This window comes from Mobula hypostoma, chromosome 21 (genome assembly GCF_963921235.1).
Source record: "Mobula hypostoma chromosome 21, sMobHyp1.1, whole genome shotgun sequence".
Taxonomy (NCBI): Eukaryota; Metazoa; Chordata; class Chondrichthyes; order Myliobatiformes; family Myliobatidae; genus Mobula; species Mobula hypostoma.
In genome coordinates, this window is record NC_086117.1 from 35317497 (window position 1) to 35329738 (window position 12242).

Consider the following 12242-nt stretch of genomic DNA (forward strand, 5'->3'; position numbering starts at 1 on the left):
CTTCCCTTTCTTCCGTGACCTTCTATCCTCTGTTATCTGATTCCCACTTCTCCAGCCCTTTATCTCTTTCACCAATTGACTTCCCAGCTCTTTCTGGTTTCACCTATCACCTACCACCTTGTTTTTCTTCTTCCCCTCCAACGACCTTCTAACTCTAAATTCTCATCTTTTTTTCTCCAGAGCTGAAGTAGGATCTCAGGCCCATAATGTCGACCGTTTACTCTTTTCCATAGGTGCTGCCTGGCCTGCTGAGTTCCTCCAGCACTTTTTGTGTGTTGCTTGGATTTCCAGCATAAGCAGATTTTCCCTTGTTTCTTTCCAATGAACGATGCTGTGGATATTTCGAAATCCATCAATTTTCATTCAAACTGTTTTAAGTTACCTCTATATCAGCCTATAGTTCATACTAACGAAAAGAAAACAAAAAACATGCAAATGCTGAGAATCTGAAATAAAAATAAAAATGTTGCAAATCTGAAATAAAAGTAGAAAATTCAGCTGGCCAGGCAGCAACTATGGGAAGAGAACCAGCAATCCCAGCACTTTTTGTTTTTATATTCTTTACACTGGATAGAGTCAAGATCAACTAAGACCAGACAATGGCTTGCAATGGTCTACAATTCAGAATATGTCAAGTTTCAGGAATATTTCAGCAAGTTCATGATAACCTCTGGCATGATAAATACCAGTGATATTACCCTTGGTGGAATAACTCAGTTAACAAACACACCCCTACACCTCCTCCTTCACCACTATTCTGGGCCCCAAACAGTCCTTCCAGTTGAGATGACACTTCACCTACCAGTCTGTTGGGGTTGCCTACTGTATTCGGTGCTCCTAGTGTGGCCTTCTGTGCATCAGTGAGACCTGTTATAAGATGGGGTTTCACTTTGTCAAGCACCTTCCCTCTGTCAGCCACAGAGGGTAGAATTTCCAGGTGGCCACCCATTTCAATTTGATTACTTATTCCCACTTTGATATTTCCATCCATGGTCTCCTCAACTGCTATGATGAGGCCACATTGAAGTTGGAGAAGCAAGTCCTCATGTTCTATCTGGTAGCCTCCAACCTGGTGGCATGAACATTGATTTCTCCATCTTCCAGTAATTTCCTCCCCCACCACCTTCACTCTTTTTCCATTCCCCATTGTGGTTTCCCTCCCACCCCTTCTCTTCTCATCACTTGCCCAATGCTCCCCCGATGCCCTTCCTCCTTCCCGTTCTTTTGCGGTGCGCTACCCTCTCCTATTAGATTTATTTTTCTTCAGCACTTACCTCCTCCGTCTCCACCTCCCAGTTTCTTACTTCAACCCCCTTCCCCCTCACCTGGTTTCACCTATCACCTGCCAGGTTGTACTTCTCTTCCCCTTATTCTCTTCTTTCTTATTCTGGCTTCTACTCCTTTCCTTTCCAATCCTGATGAAGATTCTTGGCCACAAAAATTCGATTATTTATTTCCCTCCATAGATGCTGCTTGATTTGCTTCCAAGTTCCTCAAGCATTTTACTATTTAGGGATACGGTGTGGACAGGTCCTTCTGCCCCAACCTGCTGCACTGCCTAGCAACCTACCTATATAAAACTAGCTTAATCACAAGACAATTTGCAATGACCTATGAACCCACTAACTGGTATGTTTTCGGACTGCTGGGGGAAACTGAGCACCTGAAGGAAACAATGCAGTCACAGGGATAATGTACAAATTCCTTATAGTCAGTGCCATCAAAACTGAACTCCAAACTCTGCAGCTGTAATAGCATCACACTACCACATTTGTGTTGCTTAAGATTCCCAGCATCTGCAGAATCCTCAGCTCTAGCTTTAAAAGCCTGTAAATCCTTTAGGAAACTCACACAACAGGTTAACAATAAGTGTCATTTAACCATTTGGATGAGATAACCAGCTTATCTCTAGACCTTGGTCTCATGTGATATGTGTAGATTTTCCAGCTCTCCATATCTATAGACATTTTCTTTTCCCTTCTTCCTCATTTGAGCCTCATAGTTTACACATTCACTCCCGGTGATTCACTCCCCTCTTCATTCATCATTTTCCCCAGCTTTAATTGTGACTATATACTTCAGTCTCTTGGGCAAAACAGTCCGATCTTTTTGTTTTGTTTTGCCTTCACTCAGTTTCCAGACTTGAGCTTTGGTGCTGTTCTTTGTCAGTATGTTTAAGTTCTTTGCCTGCATTTGTCTCTTTCAGACCATTTTAGCTTTGCAATTCTTCAAGGATCCTTTATTACAGTTACAGTATTAAGTAAGAGCATGCTGCTGTAAAATTTCCATTCGACCAGGCAAGTTAAACGTAATAAGTAATTTACATTTACATTGGGTATTTAAAGCTATAAAGGCAGCCCAATTCACTTTCAAAAATTGCCAATATTGTCTTGCATTTATATCTACAACTTGGTCCCATCAGCCACTCATTAATTTGGATTTCATTCTGTTTCCTAACTTCAATTTTCAGGAATCCAAAATGAAAATCAAGAAAAATGTGAAGCTAGTAATGATCCCTTCATTTATAGCTTTATTTCTTCACAAAACACTGTAAATATATGAATAAAACAGCAAGTAAAATATACTGACACAACATTAATGCCACACTCACCTTTGGTTTCAGGATATTGATGGCTTGTCCATTCTGTTAACCTTCATCTTTTCTAAGGTAACTAATCAAAAGTAATCATTTACTGCATGGAGAATCTTTTCCATGTGTTTTTTTAGTCCCAGTGAATATTATATAAACATAATGTTTAGAAACATAGAGTATGTGTATGTGTATATACATTCTTACAGAAACATCTGCATGATGCTAAGCTAGGGCACATCATCAGTGATGTTACCTGGGGTCGTCAGGTGTTTCGGCTCTTTCAACATCATACACCCTCACTCAGGTGACCCGACCGGGGTTGATCAGACCCCGACCTGTGTCCTAGCAGCAACCGACAGATCTGCCCTCTTTATCCAGAGCCATCTTGACGCTTTCTCTGCTGCATCTGAGTGGTAGAAATGGCTCTCCTTCATCTCTCTTCTGTGATTCCAAGTGCAGTGCATATTTCACAGAGCGATTGGCCCATGGACATCCGACCTCCACGGGCCAACACTTGGCTCTCCAGACTCTTCTTTGGCAGTTGTTCTTCAGATCTTCATACTTGGCTCGTTTCCGCTCATAGGCCTCCTCCATGCGTTCTTCCCACGGCATGGTAAGCTCAGGCATAAGAACGCACTTCAATGAGTCAGACCACAACACAATGTCGGGCCGTAATGTAGTCTCTGTAGTATATATATAGGGTGATTGATAGGTTCGTGGCCTAAGGTAGAAGGAGTCAATTTTAGAAAACCTAGCACACTTATTTTTCCACATAGTCCCCTCCTACATTTACACACTTAGTCCAGCGGTCGTGGAGCATACAGATATGGGAAATAGCAATCAGGTTGGAGTTAAAACAAGCACTGTCTATAGAACAGATTTGCAAAAAACATTTTTTGTAGCAGACATTCTGTCTGTAGATGCCAGTTCACTGCACCTTGTTTATTGCTGTTTAAAGAGTGCAGAATAAGACAATGGGTTGTTTAATTTAGCTTATTTCAAAACAGACAAGCTGACTAAGTTCAAGGAAGCTTGCAGACCAGATGGAAACAAGCATTTAGCATATCAATAATAGGTCTATTAATGGTTTATGTACTCAAAGAAGTTAGCTTTACAGCATCAATAGCTCTATGTATCCAAATAGCTTTCAGAACTTTTGTATTAAAAAAAGGTTATCTGAGGAAATATCATATGCATGCAAAATACTCAAGTGGTAGAAAAAATGTGTAAGTGTAGAGAACAGTTCAGACTTATTAGGAATGGGGTAAGGAACATTAAGTTTTAAAAAGCTATGGAAGAAATATGGAGTGAACTAGAATCCATTATTCTGGTATTGGTTTCGCAACGGATGATTTGTTCATCTGCATCATTGGTATATCTTTTTAGTTGATAGGAATTTTACCTGTGTTTTGGAAATCCTTTGTCATTTATGCTTTGTGTTTTAGAAATGGTTTGCATTTTAGAAATGGCTTGTAATTTGGAAGTGTTTAAGATAGAAATATTCTGTGACTTTTAAATATGTTTTAAATGATTCAAAAGATTCAAGATACATTTATTATCAAAGTATTTATGCAGGATGCAACCCTGACATTCATCTTCTCCACAGACAGCATTGAAACACAGAAAACCATGGGACCCATTCAAAGAAAAACATCAAGCCCCCAGCACAAAAAAATTACGCAAATGGTAACAAGAAAGAACAAGTGAAAATATAGAAAATAAAACACAAAATCAAAAGAGCGCATATAGAGTTCAGCTCAGTGTTCATTAGTCCAATCCACAAATTATTGACGTAGAACTTTGGTACCATCCTCCGCCAGCATCAAGGGAGAGAGAGAGAGAGAGAGTGTGTCTTGTAGACAGCGCAGGACACTCTCTTGCCTTCCGCACTCACCTCAGTGTTTCAGTCTTCGTTGCTACTTTAACTGGCGAGAAATGGAGTTAATAATGTGCTCTTGCCCTGTCTCTAAGCCTCTTGCCTTGAAGCAGATCACTTCTTGGAATCAGCAAAGCACCAGATTGCTCAACTGGCCAGAAAACACACCAGTAAAATGTAGATCACAGGCTCCAACAGTTCTGAAACCACATTTAAAAGGAAAAGAAGATGTAAAAGAAGCGAAAGAAACAGTTTCATGGACCATATGGAGAATGTCACCCACGGTAGCATTGTTTGCTGGTGCCACTTTCCTTTATGCTGTCAGAGGATGGTACCAAAGTTCTGGGTCTGCAGTTTGTGGATTGGTCTAATGAACACTGAGACGAACTGAATATTCTTTTGATTGTGTGTATTATATAAGAATGTTGTTTGGATTTAAATGTGTATCACTGAGAATAAATGAAATGTGTTTTAAACTACTTTGTTAGCTGGAAGTTACTTCTTGGTAGGGAGAGGGGACCTACTGCTCAAATAGAGGGTATTGCCAGCTAAACTTGCCATGGAGAATAAACAGGGAAGTAAATTATTCTTTGAAGATTGGGTAGCTACCATATAATCTCTCTTTAATGAGAATACTTGTGGTTATTTATATTGAATAAGATTTAAAGTATGCTTTTAAGTTTAAAACTTCATGGTTAGCAATCCCAATATCATCACAGTGCAAAGATCAAGCTTCATCTTAAACTGCTGTCATGAAGTGTGAATGGACTTGGCAGGGCAGCTGTCAATTTCACAGGATGATATACCGAAGGTGAGTTTTATACAGATGCAAATATAATTCAAATATGTAGACAGATGAAAGAGAATAATGCATAGAGATTTTTAAAAAGTTTCTCTTACTGCAATAAATTGTTCACAAACCTACCTAAAAGCCTCTTAAATGGCACTATCATATCTGCTTCCACCACTTAGGGAAAGGTTAAATAAGTTAGGGTTTTATTCTCTGGGGTGTAGAAGAATGAGGGAAGATTCGAATGAGGTATACAAAACTATGAGGGGTATAAATCGGGTAAACACAAGCAGGCCTTTTCCACTGAGGTTGGGTGAGTATAGAGCTAGCGGACATGGGTTGGAGGTGAAAAGTGAAATGACTAGAGGGAACCTGAGGAGGAACTTCTTCACTTACAGGGTGGTGCAAGTGTGGAACAAGGTGCCAGCACGTGGGAATGCAAGTTTGATTTCAGCACTTAAGAGAAGTTTGGGTAAGTCCATGTATGGGAGGGATATGGACGGCTCTGTTCTGGGTGCAGGTCAATGGGGCTAGGCAGAGTAACAGTTTGGCATGAAATAGATGGGCCAAAGGGCCTGTTTCTGTGCTGTAGTGTTTTATAACTCTCTGACTCTATGTCACAGTTGAGCCTGGTTACTGGAGCTGTGAATGGCTACTCTAACTCTTATGTCACTGTGTTTCCCTCTTAATGGAGACAAAGGAAAATGCAAGCAGAGTGAATTCTCAGTCGATCATTTTGAGACTCTGTTGTGAGAAGATTCACCTGTGCACTTCCTAACTCCATGCTCTTTAGCCAAATGTAGTCAGACTGTGAAGTTGGCTTCTGCATTGAGCACAATCAGAGGCACTAATACTGTAGTCACAATAATGGCAGACACATATTCCACTCTTGCAATGTTTAATATTTGGCCTTTCTTGGAGCTTATGCTTGGTCTAGCATAGTCCACAATATATTTAATTCTCTGAGTTCACCACTGTACATTGGGGAGTCTTTGACCATCTATTTCCTTCTTGACTGTAGCAGCTTTTTTTAGCCTCATGTTCAGTAGGATCACCCTCCATCTAGAATTAACCTGCTCTGTATATCACTTCATCCCTGCTCAACGATACTGCTAACCCCTGATAACATGATTATATTGAGAATATGTCATTAAAAGTATCAAAGTCTACCTTTCTTCAGAGAAGTCAGCTGAATCAGAGGTGAATGATGTGTTTGCCAAGAACTCAACAATTTTGGATTGGTGGTATGGGGAGCTGGGGTTTGATCTTGTGTAGTGTCTGAGTCTGTTACAGGGACGCAGGGGTTTGAGAGGTGAAGCAGAAGACACTGATTGCGAACAAGCACTTTAACCATTTGTTTACAGACAAGCAATTAAACATTCAGCCAAAAATCTAAGTCCGACAAATGTTCATCTAAGCCATCCTAATTACAAAAACTACAACACTAAACATTCAGTAACACTTCAAACTCAACAGATACTTCGTTATGTCTTCCCAAGTTACACAGCTACAAAAGTAAACATTCAACTAAAAGGTACTTAGCTAACAGTGCAGGTGGGCCCTCCTATATTTGCAACGTACTTTCCCAAAGACTCTTCAGCACTGGTCGCAACGTCAGTATGACAACGAGCCTCGGATTCAAATAAAAGCCAGCGTGTCTCTCATACATGCTATTCTTATACCCCCGAGGCACCCAGATCCAGACGCCAGCGCCGTGGAATGCAAGGTGACCAATGGTAAAGTAAGCTGCATTCCTCGAATGGGTCAATCAATATCCAGCATAGCGAAAGCGGGTTTCGACTGGCAAGTAAACTAACCCTTCACATTACAGGTTTGTAGACATACAGGATCAAAAGAGGTCCTCCATCCTAACTGGCCCATGCCAACCAAGATTCCCAGCTAAGATTTTCCCATTTTCCCATGATTGACCCATACACTTCTAAACCCTTCCTATCCATGCAACTGCCCATGGACTTTTAAATGTTGTTAATGTTTCAGCCACTTCCTCTGGAAACTCATTTCATATACTGACCATCTGTGAGCTGAAGAAATTGCCCTTCAGATTCCTATTAAATTTTCTCCCTTCTCACCTGAAACTCATCTCCTCTAGTTCTTTATTTCTGGGGGAAAAAGCTGTGCACATTCATCCTATGTATGCCCCTCAGAGTTTTCCACACCCCTCATTGACCTATGCTCCAGTGATAAAAGTCTCAATCTGTTCAACCCATCTTAAATGCCTCTTGAGTCCCAACAATATCCTTGTAAACCACTTCTGCATTCGTTCCGGCTAAATGGAATCTTTCCTATTGCAGGGTGACCAAAATTGAACACAATATTCCAAATATACCTGAATATGTACAGTATACAGCTCAGGTCACTCCAAGATAGGTAAGATGCAGAATCTATAGAGCTGGTTCAGAAGAGAGTTGCCAGGCTGTTGCCTGAACTGGAAGGTATTTACTATAATAGAGTTTGGACAAACAAAGGGCACTTTCTCTAAATTAGCGGAAGTTGAGAGAAGACATAATTGAAGATAAAGTAGATAGCTAGTATCTATATCCAAGGATCAAAATGTCTGATACTAAAGTCCATGCATTTAAGCCAAAAGAGGGAAATGTTCACATAGAGTGGTCCATGCTTGGAATGCACTACCAGGGAGATGGCGGAGGCAGGTATGATAGAAACATTTAATAGGCTCTAGTTTGTAGATAGCCACATGAATGTGCAGAAATTGGAGGGTTATGGGCCACATGCAGGCAGGAAGGGTTTGGTGTCAGTAGTTCAATTGGTTCAATATAACGTTGTGGGCTGAAGTGCCTGTGCCTTTACAGTACCATTGTCTGTTCTATGTGTCTTTCTTCTGTATCAGTGTGCTGTGCCTGACATTTCTGCTCCAGACTTTACTGATCATTCACAGCCTTTATTAAAAAGAGCAAATGTTACACATCGAAATTATAATGAGCACACGATCGCACTCTGCCTAGACTGGAAGCTTTTTAACATCAGAACCATGCAGTTGTCATTCTATTCACTGTCTGTCACATCTACATTTGTGGAGAATAGAATATGCCATGGCAAACCTCTCCCTCATCATGTTGCATTAGTAGTTGCATTAGAGAGATGACATTGGTGCAGTGGCAGAATAGTCTACAAAGATTGTCCAATCTTTTTTTTTATTTTAATACATATGATTTAAAAACCTATGTAACCTATTCATCTTCCTTAGCCTTTTCTCTCCTAAAATATATATTAACACTTCTCTGCCAGTTCTGCAGAGAAGAAACACAATAGGTTGCATTGTCTGAAAGTTAGCTTTCATAATGATGTTTTTTGAAATATCAGATCCACCTGTTCATCTCACCACAGATGGTTAAATAGTCTGTTCCTTGCTCTACATTCACACGTCAGAGTTAAAAGGGCACAGAGAACAAATATAGCCATTGTCAACTGCTTGAGTCTAATTGCAGCCAGACAAGTTTCTCACTTGGAAACCTTGGAGACTTTATATTAATAAAGAGCACTGCTTCAGAGCAACTGTGACACCATGAGCAAAGGGGAAATACAGCGGATGCTTGCAGCAAATCTAAAGCATTATTTCCCTTTAAAAGCCAGAGACCGTGTGGAACACAAAGTAGAAAAAAAACCCCACTCACTCCCATTAGGATTTGGAACATTTGAAAGGTCCCAAAAATATTATTCGATTTACACTCCAGACAGTATCTTACTTTCAAACCTTCCCTTTTCCTTACCAGAATCCACACAGACTTACATAAACATTCCATGAATTTGATTCCATTATTAGGAAGTACTAACGATACAGAGGAAATTATGATGTAATTATGCAGAATCAAGATGGTTTATGAAAAGAAAATTATTCTTGATAGTGTAATTGGGCTAGATAAGGCAAAAGAAATGACAGTGGTCTATTTAGATAAGTTGATAAATGAGAGTTTGATACATAAAATTAAGCTTTGAGGTACTGAAGGGTGATAAATTAATCTGAATTGTAGATTAAATGATGGACAGGAAATGATAAATAGGAGCAAGAATCTCATTACTGGTTTGGCAGGTTTTAACTAGAGGAGTGATGCCAGGATTAATTCTTTGGCTTCGATCATCTACCATTAATATCAATGACTTATATAAGGAGAGGAAGTGTAGTATGCTTAAGTTTGTTGATACAAAGCTAAAAAAATACGTATACTCGAAGATTATGCAGTAAGCTACAAAGGGAGAGAATGTTTGGTAATTGGGCAAGAAAGTGGAGGATGGCAGGTGATTGAAATAATCCACATTTCTGGGAAGGATCGAAAACATGTTTTTCAAAATAAAGGATTGTTAAATGTCAGTGGTCAGACGCACTTGGTTGATCATACCTTACTGAAATTTACCACGAATGTACAGCAGGCGATTAGGAAGGCAAATTGTAGAATAGCCTTTACAGTAAAGGGGTTAAATTAACATAGATAGGACATCTTACCATAGTTATACAGGGCTTTACAGAGTCAACAAGTGCTCTGCACATGAACAATTAAGGGGAATATATTCATAAATCCTTAGACAAAGAAACAAAATGAGGAGTGAAGTCGTCTGCCAGGCAACTGGATATATCTTCCCCTGTATTCCTGTCATTCATTTTCTGGTTGTAAGGAGATTAGGTATCATCGTTATTTATAGAGTCAGAGAGTAAAAGAGCAAAGAACTCATGATGAAATTTTGTAGGAAATTGCTTCGCACACAACTGGATTATTATTTTGAGTTTAGTGAGCTACACTTTAAAAAAAAATGTCAAAGCTTTGGAGATGGTGTAGAAGAGATTTACTTAAACGATTCCCAGCATGAGGGGATAAAAAATCTGCAGATTCTGGAAACCTGAAATGAAAGCAAATATTGCTGGAAATATTCAGCAGGGCAGACCCAGCATGGGGGACATCACGTATGTGGACAGTCCGGAGAAGCTGGGGTAGTTCTCCTTCAAGCAGAAGGAGTATGGGAAAGGATATGATAGAGAATTTTTAAAAATGTTATCAGGTGAAGGAAAGCTGTTCCCAATGGCATAAGGTTCAAGTACCCGTAGGCAGAGAATGAAGGTGAAGGTGATTAGGGAAAGAACCAAAAGTGACATTAGGAGAAAATTAGAAAGTGAGTGATTAGAATCTGACATGCACTATTGGGGAAAAATAGTGGAGGCAAATCCAGTTGTGGTATTATAAAGAACTGGATAAGTATGTAAAAAGGCATACTTATCCTAATCCCTTTCCAAATTCCTGAGCTATGAGAAGTGGAACATCCTTCATTGCCCCTGTGCTGAGCTGGCATAATTTTTTTTCAATACAGTAGTTTAAAAAACAATTAGAAGCCATCTCTCCCCATAAGATTGGCTATTTCCCAGAACATAAAAAGATTACTGCTGATAGCAGCCTTTTGTAAGCCTTCCCAACCTTCTTCAAATTTAGACCTCTTTTTATGTGCTAATATATGTGAAAGCATGTCTGAAAGTGATAGATTACAAAACACGGGTCCATAGTACCTGTTTTATGGGTTATGGGGATGGTAATTTGCAGAATGAAAAACTGTGAGAATCAATCTGAAGTGATGAAACTTTGGAACTTAAATTTAAAGGTGCTGTGTTCAATTCATATTAATGGCCACAAGGTTAATCAGCAGGTACATCTCATTTCAGATTCAGAATCAGAATTTTTTATCACTGATCTATGGAGTGAATTTGTCATTTTACAGTCGCAAAGACATAAAAATCTATACTTCCAAAAATAAATTATCTGTGCAAAAAATAGGAATAACGAGGTAGTGTTCATGGACTGTTCAGAGGTCTGATGGTGGCGGGAAAAGAGATGTTCTCAAATCATTGAGTGTGAGTCTTCAGTCTCCTGTACCTCTTCCCAGATGGTACTAATAAGGAGAGGGTATGTCTTGGACTGTGAGGGTGTTTACTGATGGATGCTGCCTTCTTAAAGCACCGTCTCTTGAAGCTGCTCTTGATGGTCAGGAAAGTTGTGCCCTGATAGAGCTAGAGAAGTCTACAGCCCTCTAAATCATCTAGTGATCCTGTGGATTGGAGGTTCCATACCAGACTGTGATGCAACACGTCAAAATACCCCCCACTGTACACTGTACAAATTTGTAAAACATTCTGAATCTCCCCAAACTTCTAATGAAGTAGAGCCAGTAGTGTAATTCTTCGTGATCGCATCGATGTGTTAGGCCCAGGATAGATCTTCTGAGATGCTGATGTGCAGGAATTCCAAGCTGCTTACGCTTTCCACCGCTGAACCCTCAATGAGGTCTGGTATGTGCTCCCCCAAATTCCTCTTCCTGAAGTCCACAATTGGTTTTTCAGTATCTCTGATGTTGAGTGTGGCGTAGCAGTTGCGATCTAGCACATTGTTTTTTAGTTTACGCTGTCTGATTTCTCATTGGATGGATAGAGTTTGTGTTGACTTCAAGTTTCACTGAGAACTTCAATCCACCAAAAATACAGGATGATATAAAGAATGAGCGAAAGCAGGGTGGTCAAGCTATATGCAAGGAGTAAATTGGTTTATTATTGTCACATGTGCTGAGGTACAATGAAAAATCTGTTTTGCATGCTATCAGTACTGATTATTTAATCACCAGTACATTCAGAAAGTACAAGGGAAAAAGCATAACAGAATGGAGACTGTTGTTTAAGGGCTTGAAGGGGTGGACTAAAGTCAAGATGGCGCTAAAGGGCAACTCCTTAGATTACATCTGCCAAATCAGCTCTATTTCTATCTTTATTACCTTTTTTCCCTTTTCAAGGTTCTTTTGAAGACCCTAACCTGAAATTACACTCTGACTTTGGTGTTTTGCGGGCATGGGACCCGCTCTCAATGGTTTACGACCAGCCGCTTTTGGGTATCCCAAGGGTGTGGCCTGGAAGACTAGCGTGCCTTCAGGGTTCTGGATTCTCATAGCTCTAGAGACGTGCTGATTCTAGGCCG